The sequence below is a fragment of the Ascaphus truei genome, chromosome 5 (genome assembly GCF_040206685.1).
Source record: "Ascaphus truei isolate aAscTru1 chromosome 5, aAscTru1.hap1, whole genome shotgun sequence".
Classification (NCBI taxonomy): Eukaryota; Metazoa; Chordata; class Amphibia; order Anura; family Ascaphidae; genus Ascaphus; species Ascaphus truei.
This window is the reverse complement of record NC_134487.1, coordinates 42,406,801-42,422,814: the sequence shown is the minus strand read 5'-3', so window position 1 is coordinate 42,422,814 and position 16,014 is coordinate 42,406,801. Positions and strand designations below refer to the sequence as shown.

At 44.0% G+C, this 16,014-nt stretch overlaps 1 protein-coding gene across 5 annotated transcripts in view; it reads left to right on the top strand.

The window, feature by feature from the left end:
- Positions 1-354: 354 nt before the first annotated feature.
- LRRK2 (leucine rich repeat kinase 2) overlaps positions 355-16,014 on the top strand; it is a 162,707-nt gene continuing 147,047 nt past the window's right edge. For 4 of the 5 annotated variants that reach the window (XR_012801632.1, XM_075599742.1, XM_075599741.1 and 1 more), the window contains exon 1: positions 355-443. The gene's annotated coding sequence lies outside the window, so the exon portion shown is untranslated. The remainder of the gene's footprint in view (positions 444-16,014) is intronic. The other variant, XM_075599744.1, reaches the window with a different exon arrangement.

Sequence of the window (16,014 nt, the reverse complement as noted above, 5' to 3'; positions counted from 1 at the left end):
ACTAATGTAATCCCCAGGAGGGCGCCACGGTCATAACACATTGTCTAAACAGTGTGCAAACCCTGACTTTGGGAACTTCCGAAAAAAAAAACAGATGCATCATTCCCTGATGAACCCCTCCATTCCTGAAGGGGTTACTGTGCTAGGAAGCAATGCTGTGCTGTGTGCTCAGCCTTTAACACCCGCTGACACTGCACCACCCTCTTCTCTTCCCCCCCCCCCCCCCCCCCAATCTAACAGTGCACAGAGAAACTGGGCTGGATTTACTGGCATGTCAGGGACCAATAAGGACACAGGATGAGGTTACATTGAGATGAGTGACAGCGCTTCTATCCAATCGTTGCACCGGGAATGCCTTCCCCCTGCATTGCATGGATTGAGCTGGGGTTTGTTTGCCAGCGTCGCAGAGAGAACATGGGGAGATCCTTCTACGTGATAACAAAGTATGTTTCTGCCTTCCTTTTATTCCTCCACAGTAGGATGTAGAAAGGATGCAATAAAGGTGTTAGAGAGACGGGGGTTGTTATCTCTGTGTAGTTGTAGCCTCTTGGGATTAAGTTAATGCTGAATAGTGTCTCAGTGATGAAAGGCACTGACTTTAAAAACAATGACACTTGAGTTTGAAGCTGGGAATCAGTGTGTCAGCTTCTTGGGTAAATTGCTTTATCTCTGTGCCACCAAAAACTAGATTGTAAACTACGGGGCAGGGATTTATTGTGACTGCACAAATTCTATGTACAGTGCTGCACACACTATTGTAACTGTATTTGTAACCATGTATTAGGTGTCAAATTAACTCTGTGCCAGTACATACTTGAAAACGAGAGGTAACTCTCAATGTATTACTTCCTGGTAAAACATTTTATAAATAAAATATACTAAGCGCTATACAAGAACAACCTATTATGTTGCACGATCATTACACAGGGGTTACAGGATGGGGCTACTGTATAGGATAGGGTTATATTCTGCATCACAGGATGGGGCTATATTCTGCCGTCACAGGATGGGGTTATATTCTGCGTCACAGGATGGGGCTATATTCTGCCGTCACATACAGGGTGGGGCTATAGTCTGCCGTCACATACAGTATGGGGCTATATGCTGCCGTCACATACAGGATGGGGCTATATTCTGCCGTCACATACAGGATGGGACTATATTCTGCCGTCAGAGGATGGGGCTATATTCTGCCGTCACATACAGGATGGGGCAATATTCTGCCGTCACATACAGGATGGGGCTATATTCTGCCGTCACATACATGATGGGGCTATATGCTGCCGTCATATACAGGATGGGGCTATATGCTGCCGTCACATACAGGATGGGGCTATATGCTGCTGTCACACCCTGGCCCCTCCTTTAATGCAGATATAGTTTAGAAACTGTAGCAGGTTTTGCATGAGAACTAAACTCTCTCAAACCTTCAAATAGCAACTTGTTGAAAGAGAAACACAGATCACAATCAACTTGTAAATGTCCACAAGCTGCTGGGTTCATTCTTTCAACCTATTTATAAAGCTGTCCATTTGGAGTTGAATCTATACAGGCTGTAACTATAACTTGCAAGGAGAGGCAACATTGTCACATTGCATTGGGATCTTGCATGAGTTTTATAGGAATTAACAAAATCATATACACTGTAAGGACTGTTTCCTCACCTGCAACAGCGGGATGCTAATGCCATGTTATTATCATCAGTGGCTAAAAAAAAGTACCCACCCTATCCTTGATTGTAAAGCCCTTTTGGAAGGGTAGTATTCAGGTTCAGTAAATATTAACCCCTTCACTGCCAAAAGGACTTTCAACCAAGGGGTTAAGGCCCTTCACAACTAGAGAAGCCTGAAAGCTCTTGCCCTGCAGAAATAAAAAGGGATAAAGCAGCAAACTGTTGCTTAACAAAGCAAGCTTTTTTTTAATGTTGTATTCCTTTTAAGAAGCATTGCATGCTTTCTACAGAGGCTCTTACTTACCCTTTTTATGCTGTCGCATCCTAGAGAATTGCGGATCGTTCTAATGTTGTTACTTTTTCTAATAGAAGCAATGGTTTTCTATTTGGTTAATACTTTCGCACTTTATTCCCAAATTTTGCGGCTGGTAGATTTTGATGCATAATCTCTGTGTGGATGAGGTTTATCCTCTGGCCTGGAAAGCTAATTGTGTGTGTGTGTGTGTGTGTGTGTGTGTGTGCGCGTGCGTGTGCGTGTGTGTGCGTGTGTGTGCGCGCGTGTGTGGGCACACACAGTCCTCGCTTTCCAACGGTTTCAGTAGCTGCTGCCAGTTTTCGGCGGATAACCGAGGACCCCCTGAACATACAATTATACTCTTATCACTGTATCAAGGTTTCAGAAAATCCTCCTTAGCAAATATAGAACTAATCAAAATCTGTAGGCAATCAATATGCCTGCAGTGTTTAACCCTAACCCTATAACCCACAATAATCATAACACATTTTCCTGTTGGTGTTTGAATTAGTTAGAGGGCACTATGGCAGTTACAGAGCAATGTAGTCATTGAAGTAGTGGTGTATATATATTTGATTTTACGGGTGCAATTAAACACTCCTTCAAAGAACCATCAACCTGTTCTTGAAGATAAAGTGAATTGTCCAATGTAATTCTGAGCTGAGTCTGGGACTCAAACAGAATCTACCATTAGAAGCAGGTGACTGAATCCCAAGGATACTCAAGTGAACTAAAACAAATATGTATCCATTTGGGAGGTAAGAGGCAGATCTGTCCGCTCTTAGTGATTTTCTGTGAATCTCGCAGATTTTTATTTTTTTGCGTTGGTGATCTCAAGGACTTCAACAGAGTCTGCCATAAAAAATAAAAAACATCAACATTTGTACATTACATTTTGGTTTGTCCCAAGTCCCCCAAATCGCGGTGGTTTTAGTCTTTTGCCTACAGGAAGCTTGAATAATTTGTAATAAACGTGTTATGCACGACTTACTTGGATTTCAACCTTCTGCTTAGTTTCACTTTCCACTCTCCAGCAGTATATCGAGGCTGATGCAGATTCTACACATTATTGTTCCTTGCCACCCTCACTAAAGGACATTTTAAGAAAGTATGGTAACATTCGAGAGAGATTTGTGTTAAAAGAATGTTTTATTTAAATATATATTTTTATTAAGATACCTTTAAGATGAGATTTTATTTTGAAGTGGGTGGGATACTGTGCCAACAGACTGCCAGTCTCCAGCATTGTGAGCAGCACTTACACCCAGAACCATAAAAAGGTGTTCAGCTTTAGAACACCTTTACTCCCATTCATATGAATAAAGTAAAGGAGTGATGAAGCTTCACACCCTTTTGTGGATCTGGGCCTTAGTTGCATAATTAAAGTGAGACAGAGAAGAGCTAGCTGCTCTCTCCCCCCCAGATGCATTGATGGATGCAACTTGCAACTTGCTCTTCTCCATGGCCCAATCATACAGCTGGCACCCTGAGCCTGCTATTATTCTCACTTGGAGAAGTGTAACTTCTGATTACTGTTGGTCGCCAACACCTTAGCTGGGACCAAAAACCCATTGCTTGTGCTTGATGCTATTTAGGGCTTCTAGCTCCTTCTGCACGGTGGTGTTAAATATATTAACTCCTATATAGGGGGGAAACTCCCCCCACATACAAGTTTGAACGTGCCAATGGCGCTTATCTCTCTCGCCTTTCATATACAGTTGTAGATCGAGCTACAAGATATTCTTGGTACAATTTCAGACCAAAATATCGTTGCGTCCCGCCATAGAGCCCATAACCTGGATCCTATCAATTAAGTACAGTGATTTACCCCTGACAAAGTTATTTCTGCAGTGGAGCAGTAGCACCATGTTGGACTTTCTGTGTCCCTCCTTTGCTGTGGCCAATGTCTCCAGAAGTTCTCCCCAATACATATTTCTCTCTGCAAGCCATTGTACGCTCATTCTTTCATGTGAGGAAGTCTAATTGCAGACTGTACGGTCTGCTGCATGGCCCTTTTACAGGTGCGCTTCGGTTGCTGCATACATTAAAGACAAGATAAATACATGTTAACAACAACACGTTTGTTTGTTGAAATTGTGATTTTTGGCTGATGTCCCCTTCCTCCCCCTCTGGGTACTTGTCTGTTCTATTTATCTGCCATCATTATCCTTTTGCTTTATTCTTATATAGGATTTGTGCCAGCTTGACGTCAATTGTTCTATTTTCTTGATCTTTCTCCCTGAGGCTTTGTTCAGCTGCTGCTGTCGCTGCCCCCTTCCTGAACAACTAGCTTGGGTCCATCTACCTGCTGACGGGCAATATTTACAAACTTTTTGGAATTGATCCAGTGTTGGGCATGTCATTTGTCAGTTAAGCATCACCCTCGCTGGTGTTAGTTTATCTTACCTGACTCCCAGCCCATTAGGACACTCCTTATATCGGATGCCCTGTTACGTCTGTGCTGCTCTGTGGCTCCATAAAAAAACAAAACACCCTGGCTGCTGGCATTATTCCCATTTTGGCCCTTAATGCCCCTGCTTCCCTTTTGTGGGCTTGTGAATTTGAACAGCTTTCTCTACATCCTTTTCCTTACACACTTCCCTTTCCTGCATTCTTACATTTTTGCCAGGCACTGTTACGTGCCCTCCAAGTGCGCAACACTACAAACATTTCAACCGGCTCCTCTCAGCCATGAGCCCTAACTAGCAAAGATGAGGACGCATGTTAAACCATTTTTACTGAATGCTAATATCTCCCTGTATTGGGATTCTAAAGACTCCAGCTGAACTGTCTCTTAGGCACTAGACATAGTGCAAGGACGGCGTGTGCTGCACGATCAAATGCATGTATGTGGCCAGTCCGGCAATGCTGCACGCTACGCGACCGGTGCGATGGCGCGGCAGGATTTTGAGCCAATCGGGGTGATCCAGCCTGGTGACATCACGGCCACATCCCCCATCGCGATTGCGATCTTATACCACAGATCGCTCAGGCGCACGTGGCTCTGTCGCCTGCGCGTGCACTCTGGCTACAGCCTTAGGCTAGGCTTATAGTGACGGCGACGGTTACGTCAGGCTGCGGTCGCTGGAAAAATCAAATTGAGATGACTTCCAGCGATCGCGACCAAGCGGCCGCTCCGTCGCACTTACTATAAGCGCACGCGACGGCGGCAATGCTTTTGTTTTGCCGCAACGTCACCGGCATTATAAGAGCAGCCTTAGGAAGGCTGCCATTTCCCTGCTGGGGTACTGCTGCAGCCAGGCTGCCTGGCGAGTGTGGGGTGTGGAATGTTTGTGGAGCATGAGGGAGGAAGGGTTAACGGCCCCAGCTGCACCGGACTACTAGCCTTAGCCATAGGTCTATGTTCCTTGTCTTCAAACATAACACTGTTAGCCTGCATCTTTTGTCCAAACTCTCTTGTGTCAGGCAGAGCCGCCGGGCACAAAAAACCCCAGATAAACAGTATTTTTCAGACCAGCACTCAATTATAATAAAGCATTTAAATGTACTGACTCTTTGTATTAAAGAAAAAAGTTTGTAATCCTTCAAACATATCATATTACAAAAAACAATCTAAAGAAGGCATTTGAAAACAAATCCTATGAGGACACATGTTTGTCACAAAAAAAAGCTCCAGGGCCTCCTTGCTGTTTCCTCATGTTTTTGTAATATATGTTTGCGGATTAAAACTTTTTTTTGTTTCTTTAATACAAAGAGTCAGTAAGTTTTTATATGCTTAAAGGAGCAATCCAGGTTCCATTAAAAAAATGGTATTTGATTGAAGCAAGGGGTCTCTGGAACGGAACCACATTGATTTAAGCTCTGTTGACCCGCTGCCTACCCGGGTGCCGGTTTCTCTGGCAAGTATAAAGGTCCTGGTCACGCTAGCCAATAGGAAGCTGGAACGGATGACGTCACCGCTTCCTAATGGTTTGCGGGATATTTTAAACGCTGCCATTATGTTAGGCATACGAGTTCCCTGGAAGAGAAACCGGCACCCTCTACGGAGATATATATCTCTGAAAGCAGGGGGTCCCCGGAGCTGAAATTAACACCGTTCAGCTCTGGGGACCCCCTACTTCAAAACTGTAATAATAATATAAAAAAAAAATAATATCCTGGATTACTGCTTTAATACTTTTATTGTAATTGAAAGCTACTCTGAAAAGTACTGTTTGTACATGTATTTAATCAAATTTACCTCTGGGTGCTGCTCTAGCTGGCGACTGCCAAATATGAAGAAGCTAATCAGCCTGTAATCTGTTTTTACGTGCGTTATCGGAGTTAAGTCTCATCCCTTTTAAACAGGCTATTTCTTTGGCCGTTTAGCCCTCCTTAGATAGCCCAAACATATCTATGTATTTTTCCTTAACTATTGTTTTTTTAAATTTTGCTTGAGAGTTCAAAGCTTAATGTATGTATGTATGTTTGTCTTTATATAGCGTCATTAATGTACATAGCGCTTCACAGTCGTAATACACGTGACAATCATCCAAATAATATAAATAACAGGTCATGGGAATAAGTGCTACAGACATAAAAGTAACATTTCGGAAGAGGAGTCCCTGCTCCGAGGAGCTTGCAATCTAATCGTTAGGTAAGAGGAACGTACAGAGACAGTAGGAGGGTATTCTTGTAAGTGCATCTGCAGTTGGCCAAGCTTCATGTATCATGTGTATAATATTATCCACACTGCTACTCATATATGCTTCTTTAAGCAAGTGGGTCTTAATGGTGGATATAGAGGGTGCTAGTCGGGTATTGAGGGGAAGGACATTCAAGAGGTGTGGGGCTGTCAGTGAGAAAGGTTTAAGGTGGGAGAGGGGTTTAGATACAGAGGGGGAAGAGAGAAGACATCCTTGAGCAGCACGCAAGAGTCGGGATGGTGCATAGCGAGAAATTAGGGCTGAGATGTAAGGAGTGGCAGAAGAGTGTAAAGCTTTAAAAGTGAGGAGAATTGAGGGTGAGATTTGATAAGAAGTCAGGAGACTGATTTCAGCAGGGGAGACGCTGAAACAGATTTAGGAAAGAGCAGAGTGATTCTGGCAGCAGCGTTTGTGATAGATTGTAAGGAGACAAGTGAGAGGCAGGAAGGCCGGACAGCAGGAGGTTACAGTAATCAAGACGGGAGAGAATGAGGGCCTGAGTCAGAGTTTTAGCAGTCGAGCAACAGAGCAAAGGGCGTATCTTTGTAATATTGCAGAGGGAAAAGCGACAGGTTTTAGAAACGTATTGAATGTGAGGGAGGAGTCGAGTGTGACCCCAATAGCATGCTTGGGCCACTGGGTGAATTAAAACCAGAGACATAACATAAAACACAGACAAAGCTCAGTTTTTAGCACATCTAGTGAGACTCATACACGGTACAGTGCCTAAATATATATGGATAAATATCTAATAAGTAAATGGTCTTTTAGTTTGACATTTTTGGCCAAAATTGTTGTAAGCCCCTGAGCCAACGCCAAGGCAGACCACATATCAGGGGTCCCTAACGCTAATATAAATTCTTAATAACCTGTTTAATAACAGGAAGAATGATTTATAGTAAATCTGTCAATATTAGCTGCAAAGTTCTGTCTGACTGAAGCTTTTATTAACCTGTACATTACCAGGAAAAGCACTCTGTATTAGAGATGTCACAGCCAAACTGCAAGCAGGCAAGTTCCCCTGAGTGGAAGATGCTATGGAGTGAGCCCATAACCATTTAAATGTGGGAGGGGGTGAGCTTAAATTAAGTAGGAGGTTGCCAACCTCCAATCAGCCATGACTAGCTGGACAAGAATTGTAAAACATACTGGACACCTAACAAGCTCCTATTAAACCCCCAAAATACCCACAACATATATATAAGCATATGAGTGTCAGAGGAGTGCTACTGAGCATGGCAATATGCATTAAAACCAGAGACATAACATAAAACACAGACAAAGCTCAGTTTTTAGCACATCTAGTGAGACTCATACACGGTACAGTGCCTAAATATATATGGATAAATATCTAATAAGTAAATGGTCTTTTAGTTTGACATTTTTGGCCAAAATTGTTGTAAGCCCCTGAGCCAACGCCAAGGCAGACCACATATCAGGGGTCCCTAACGCTAATATAAATTCTTAATAACCTGTTTAATAACAGGAAGAATGATTTATAGTAAATCTGTCAATATTAGCTGCAAAGTTCTGTCTGACTGAAGCTTTTATTAACCTGTACATTACCAGGAAAAGCACTCTGTATTAGAGATGTCACAGCCAAACTGCAAGCAGGCAAGTTCCCCTGAGTGGAAGATGCTATGGAGTGAGCCCATAACCATTTAAATGTGGGAGGGGGTGAGCTTAAATTAAGTAGGAGGTTGCCAACCTCCAATCAGCCATGACTAGCTGGACAAGAATTGTAAAACATACTGGACACCTAACAAGCTCCTATTAAACCCCCAAAATACCCACAACATATATATAAGCATATGAGTGTCAGAGGAGTGCTACTGAGCATGGCAATATGCATTAAAACCAGAAACATAACATAAAACACAGACAAAGCTCAGTTTTTAGCACATCTAGTGAGACTCATACACGGTACAGTGCCTAAATATATATGGATAAATATCTAATAAGTAAATGGTCTTTTAGTTTGACATTTTGGCCACTGGGTGAATGATAGCACTTCGAACAGTAATGTGGAAGGAGGTAGTAGGGCCAGGTTTGGGAGGAAGTATGAGGAGCTCTGTTTTTGCTGTGTTATGTTTAAGTCGGCGGAGGGCCATCCAGGATGATAGCGCAGAGAGACATTCAGAAACTTGGGTGTGTAAGGTCAGGGGTTGAAAAGTAAATGTGTGTCGTCAGCATAGAGGTGATATTTAAACCCAAGAGATGTGATTAGGTCACCTAGAGAAAGTGTGTACAGAGAAAAGGGAAGATGTCCCAGGACAGAGCCCTAGGGTACCCCCACAGAGAGATCGATAGAGGAGGAGGTGTTAGCAGAAGAGACACTGAAAGTACAATGGGAGAGGTAGGAGGAGATCCAGGATAGAGCTTTGTTCCGAATACCAAGAGAATGGAGAATGTGAAGGAGAAGAGGGTGGTCCACGGTGTCAAATGCTCAGAGAGGTCGAGTAATATGAACAGAGTGTAATGACCTCTGTCTTTGGCAGCATGGAGATCATTAGTTATTTTAGTGAGGACTGTTTCAGTCGAGTGAGTAGTGCGGAAGCCAGATTGTAGAGTGTCTAGAAGAGAATGGGAGTTGAGAGTGTGGAACGAACGAATATAAGACGTTCAAGGAGTTTAAAGGCAAAAGGCGGGAGGGAGACAGGTCGATAGTTAGAAAGACAGTTAGGGTCAAGCTTGCTGTTTTTGAATAATGGTATAACTGTTGCATGTTTTGAAGGAGGAGGGAAAGGTATCATAGTAGAGGGAGGAGTTAAAAATGTGTATGAGCGAAAGGATTATAGTAGGAGGAAGAAGTTTTAGGAGATGGGAGGGAATGGGGGCAAGTGGGCAAATGGTAGAGGGAGAAGAGGAGATCAGTAGTGACACATCTTTCTCTGTGACAGCGGAAAAAGAGTCTAGGAAGCGGTGTAGGGTGGGAGGAGGAAACAGAGGGGATGTTCTGACGTATGGATTCCACCTTTTCCTTAAAATAGTCAACAAAATCCTGAGGTGAGATGGAGGAGGAAGAAGAAGAGGCAGCGGAGGGTGGGTTGAGTAGTGTCAAAGACAGAGAAGAGTCGGCATGGGTTAGACTTGTGCGTGTTGATTAGTGAAGAAAAGTAGGTTTGTTTAGCCCGAGAGAGGGCAGAGTTGAAACAGGATAGCATAAATTTGTAGTGAAGGGAGTCTGCGAGAGTGTGAGATTTCCTCCAGAGGCGTTAAGAGGAGCAAGTGGAGGAACGCAGCATGCGCGTGTGGGAATTTAGCCAGGGTCTGGGGTTTGAAAGGTGAGGACAGCAGAGAGAAAGCGTGGCATGTAGAACAAGAGAGGAGGATAAGGAACTTAGGTGTCATTACCACCATATATGGGTTTGGAGTTGGCTTTCTTTGACTTGGTCTGTACTGGTGGAAGAAGTTCCAGTCTGCTTATGCAGTATTTCAAAATAAGTCCATAACAGTTTGTTCACGAACAAACACAAGATTCGTAAGTAAACTGTTATGGACTTATTTTGAAATATTGTATACGGGGACCGAAACTTCTTCCTGTATGATTGCATTTGGGTGTTGGCCGCACGTTTTGGTTATTTTTGCCCCATGAAACCTGCAAGAGGCTACTTTTTTTTTCTTTTGTGTATTGTGTCATGTACTGGTGGAGCATTTTCTCCTAAACCCTCTTTGCTGCCGTGTAATATTTATAATGGCTGCATGCTATTTTTTTCATCAGCTTTTAGAGAGGGATTTGATCACTATGTGAGACCTCCACAGTCTGAATTACTGCCATCACCTGAGCTCTCTCTTATGTTGCAGGAATAGGAGGGAGAGTGATATGCTTTGTCACGTACGGCACACCTGTGAGCATGTGACCTGCCTATGGGACAAGTGTTAATACCTAGCTGAACCACTTTTCTCCTTCCGCAAAGGTTCCTTAAATAAGAAATATCTCCCCTCGATCCGTCCCAATATACCATCTGTCACGAACAACACACTTGTGAGCACGTGACTTGCATATGCAACTCACCTTTCTCCTGCGCTAGGTGCTTCAAATGAGTTCATATTTACCCTTTTCTCAGTTGCAATAATACCTGTTGCCATTACCCAGGAAATATGCAAACACAATATGTATCTATCTGCCTGGGTGTAAAGTCCCTGTTTATTAAAGCTGCAGTCCAAGTATAATCCTGCGTGTGTGTGTTTTTTTTTTTTGTTTTTTTTTTAAATCAGTTCTGTACTATAAAAAAATACTTAAAAACTATTTTTAATGTATTATAATGTAACAAGCATTTTTTATTTCTATAGCAACCATTTACAAAGTCACATCCCCTTCCTGTTCTGAAACAGGTTCTAGCACACCCCTTTTTGAGCCCTGCCTTCTTTCTAGCAGTGCACCCATTGTATCTAGTTACTGCCTGGTCACATGATCTTCCCCATAGAACTTAGCATCTTTGGTCCTCTTCTGCTGCACTGACAGCCATTTAGTGAACCCCGAGCCGAATCTTAGGAGATCATAGGAGAACGGAACGTGCAGCAACTTAGCTAATTACCTATCATTGTGTGGATTGTATTGATGCACATATTAAAGGAAGGGGGAGGGGGGGAAACCCGGCAGCTTGGACTACTGCTTTAATGAAAATCTATGCACGTAACACACACCTGTTGTTGCAAAATGTGTCCAAAATTGTACTTTACTCTATACAAAGCGTGCAAACCGTTCATTCAGAGCTCAAAGCATCACTTATTAAAGTTTTGTGTGTATGTATTGTGATACTGCATTTTTTCAGCACCTAGAGCAGCGGTGCGCAAAGTGGGGGGCGGGAGATTGTGCTGGGTGGGGGGGGCGCGGGCAGTTGCAGAGGCCCCGCGCTCTTCCCCCAGGCATTTAAATGAAATGCCGGGGGATCGCGTGAGGCCCCTGCAACTGTTTACTTACCGGGATTCAGCCGTCTGTGTTGCGTCGCCATGGCAACGCGGCATCAATAGACGCCGCGGCACCATGTGACCTGACGTCACACGCCCACGCAGCGTCATCTGACGCGGATGAAGGTAGGCAGGGGGGCGCGAGAGCCGAGGGACGGGGGCGCAGCACAAAAAGTTTGCGCTCCCCTGACCTAGAGGACAGTGATGGTAAGTGTGCTTTCCAGTCTACAGAGAGTTAATCTTTCCTAGAGAAAATAGCAGCAGCTGCAAACTAATCAATCAGGCTGGATTTCTGCGTTAACAAGGAAGTGTTTAGGGCAGTTGCAGAGAGCTGCCATGCTGAGAGACTGACTGCTGTTTCTCAGAGAAGGGGGGACAGAGAAGAGTTCTCCCCAGCTGTGGAAGCTGGCACAGCCCCTTGAGCCCGCTTGACGGTGGTTGCAGAGTCTGCTGGGACTGCCTGGGTTTGAATCCCAGAGGGAAGAATGAAGGACACGAGGCCGTTCTGAAGCAGGGATATCCTATCCATAGCACTGGAATTACAGAGGAGAGATTATTCGAGCTCTTGTGGGGCTGAGCCCCCCTAGGAAGGAAGGACGCGAGACTGCGCTGAAGCGGGGACGTCTGCTCCAAAAACCTGAACTAACAGATAAGCAAAACCCTTTTTGCGGTGTACAGAGACTGTGTATATTAAACATAATAGTACCTATTTTGGGGTGGGAACCAGCTTAGCAGGCCATCCAGTTAGTTAGGGCTAACGCTAGGGTGTAGTTAGTTTTCCCTAAAGGTAATAAGTGTCATTTTGATGTTTTGTTTTGACTTAAAGGGACGGTGGGCCTGTTGATGTATGATTTAATCCCTGTAAATAAACCCCATATTGAGACATACCATGTTTCTGGCCTTAATCTGGGACTAAAAGATGCTACAACGTGGTGTGGTCATCACTGTATGTATATCTTTATATAGTGCCAATAGTGTACTCGGCGCTTCACAAAAACAATACAGTACAGGGAATTACAATAATACAATATGCGCAGTAAAGTCAGATGAAAGGAAATCCCTGCCTTGGAGAGATTACAATTTAAGTGGTATGTTGGAAGACTTAGACCGTGTCCATGGTGGGTGTGCGCGCGCTGCTTCACGTGTGTGCCTCTTGCTGGAGCGATTTGTGCCCTCTAGGTAGGCATGTCGGAGGTGTGGCCGTGACGTCATGGAGCTGGTTTATAGGAGATTATGATCCAAAATGTCCTGAATACTACTTGGTCTTGCAGTTGATCAGTGCTTGGCACTATGGACCAGATAAATGTTAGAAAGGGTTGTCACTATAAGAACACTCTCCTCCTTGGTTAACGTGTGATCTCAGAAATTGTGCTGATGTTGTGCACCTTTTGGTGATGTATACAAATTTGGTTGATTATTTCCACTTTAGTAGTGTCTCACCTTCTTAACGGTTTATGCAGGTTACCTTTTTATTAGGGAAGCTGCATTCTTGCGCTGTCTGAAGATATAGTTCTAGCTGGGCTGTTCCTGCTGTTCATGTAGTGTCTGTGGGTTGGTATAAAGGGCAAAAGAACATACAGGCTTAACCCGGGGCTTCGCTGCATGGACCGAGAAAGGTTTAAGTATCTTGTGAGTACCTGTAGGAAGTTACCTGCACAACTCCTATCAGAACTGGTGCCAAAGATTGCCAAACGAGGAGCATTGGAGTTTTTTTTGTTCCATAAGAGTGGACGGCAGAGCTGCTGTGTGAGGCTGTGAGCTGAAGCAACCACCAGGAGTAACATCATAACAGCGCCTGGTGACGATCGTGAACTCCCCCAGTTCAGAGAGTGGAGTCCCGGGGAGCCGACGGCAGGGCTGCTGTGTGAGACTACCAACCGGAGCCAGACCAGGAGAGGCATTAATACAGTGCCGCGAGGACTGCAAACTTCTCTTTATCGGTCCATGCAGCGGAGCACTGGGTTAACCCTGTATATTCTTTTGCAGTTATACCAACTCACAGATACACTACACGAACAGCAGGAACAGCCCAGCTAGAACTACAGTAGAGGCAACTCTTATTCGAACAAAAACCAGTGGCAATTCCCCAAAAAACCCAGGAAACACCCAGGTACATTCTGAATACATGCCTTAAACTTTCCTTAAACTGCCCCAGCATTTCTGCATTGATTAATGGCCTATCAGATTAACAGTGGGGGTCCCTGGCAGTCCCATTCAAACTGAATTGGAATGCCAGGGATCCCTGCTGTGTTAATCCTATGGGTCGTTAGTCAATGCAGAAATGCCTTAAACGTGCCTCAAACTAGCCCAGAACATACCCAGCACATACCCAGCACATACCCAGAATGTAACCCGGCTAGTTTACGGCAAATGTTAGAATAAACGTTGCCTCTACTGTATATCTTCAATCAAACAGCGCGGGAGTGCAGCCTCCCTAATAAAAGGTATCCTGCATATACTGCTCAGAAGGTGAGACACACTACTAAATGGGAAATAACCAACCAAATTTGTATATATCACGAAAAGGTGTACAACAGCACAATTTCTGAGATCACACGTTAACCAAGGAGGAGGGTATTCTTATAGTGACTTAAATATAATAAGACGGGTAATAACCCTTTCTAACTTTTATCTGGGCCATATTGCCAAGCACTGATACACAGCAAGACCAAGTGGTATTCAGGATATTTTGGGTCAAAATCTCCTATAATTATGGCAAGTCACATTTTTTCCAAAAGTCCTTTGTAATCCCCTGGAACTTTAGTTGCTTATGCTTAAGTTTTATTGTTATTAATAATTTGGTAACACTTTCAGGTATTTGATTGAGCTCAATTTAGGTTTAGATATACAAAATTCAATACCAATGTTAGTATTCATTTAATTGTATTGTTGTGTTTTACGCTTTTATAGGGGGCTGAGATTCCCCCTTTTCACCTAGGCTGCAGCAAAATTTACATTTCTAGGTAAAGTTAACAAAGAAATTTACTAGAAACACTGTAGTTAATATATTAGCGCCTTAATTCTTTCTCTTTCCAAAAGGGTCACTGGAGTAGAAGAGAATTCAGTGCTCTGTTTGCTGAATGTGATAATATTACTGACTAATGGCTTACCCCTAAATTTGAGCAATAAATGGATATCTGTCCCTTGCCACCTCCGAAACATCAACTGTTTGGCCTTATTGCACCCATCTCCTTGCAACAATTACAAATATCTAAATGTTATTCTTCAGAATAGATGTCATCCCATGATATCCTATATTTAATATAGCCCTTAGGCTAAGTGGTGACCGGTTTGCCACCTCTCTTTGTCATGCACAGGGATTATTTCAAGAATGTAAGGATTTCTTTGAGTCTGGCAGCCCATGATCTGGCTATCGTCGCTAGCTTTTAAAACGATAAGTTTTTTTACTTGTCCATTAGTAATAGCCCCTCAATTAAGCCCTCCTTTGTAGATCAGCACAGCCACAGGAAGAGTCTTGACCTGTCATAAAAACAATTTATTGTAATGTTAATACAATCTCTAGCCAATGTTAACATCTGAAGTACCATTTGTAGTACGCCTCTCTCCTTAACATGAGCTATGGGACTGGCATACATGTCAGGCTCCATGCTCACAGGTCTCTTAGGCTCTCTAGCTCTCTCTGAGAGCCTTGCTTTCTTACTGCCTCTCTGGCTGTCTCTTGGGCCCACTCTATTTTTCTGGCAGTCCCTCTTTCTCTTTAGGGCCTCTCCCTGCCTCTTTCTCAGCCTCTCTCTTTCTTCTGCTGACTGCCTCTGCCTTGCTGGCGGTCTCTCTCTTTCTCTGCCTCTCCCACAGCAGTCAGGGCCTCTGCTGCCATATCACTATCCCCAGGTCTGTAAATACTGTCAGATCCAGGGTGATGAACTGTAATGGGAAATCCTGTGGTCACCCCTATTTTGGTGTAACCCCTTTTTTAGCACTTCCTCTGTGTCACTTGGGATGACAGTCTGTACTAGGAAATTATATCTGCCCCTCACCTTCGGTACAACTCCCCTCAGTACCCCCTTGCGATAAGGAGCTGTAATTGGAAGCTGTCTCTGTCCCCCACTTTGCTTCAACCCCCTCACTAACCTCCTCAGAGCCTCATGTGATAAGGAGCTGTAATAGAAAGCTCTCTGGCCCCCACTTCGCTACAGCCTCACCCACTTGCCTCCTTGGGACCCTCTGTGGCCGGCTGGTTAGTGGTGATGAATTGTACTTTGAGGTCCCCACGGCACCCCACTTCTGTACAACCCCTGTTAATCACCCTTCCACTGTCTTCAGTGTGTGCTTCAGTACCTGGAATTGTTCAGTGGTTTCCTGAGCTTCTTGGGTCACAGCGGTCTCATATTGGGTAATCATCTTTCCAAGATCATTATCTAGCAACACATTAGCTGGAATATCATCAATTATTCCCACCTGCCGCACATCTTTCCCAGTACCACAATTCAAGTATACCTTTTTGCCACCGGCAAATTGTGGTGGCCCCC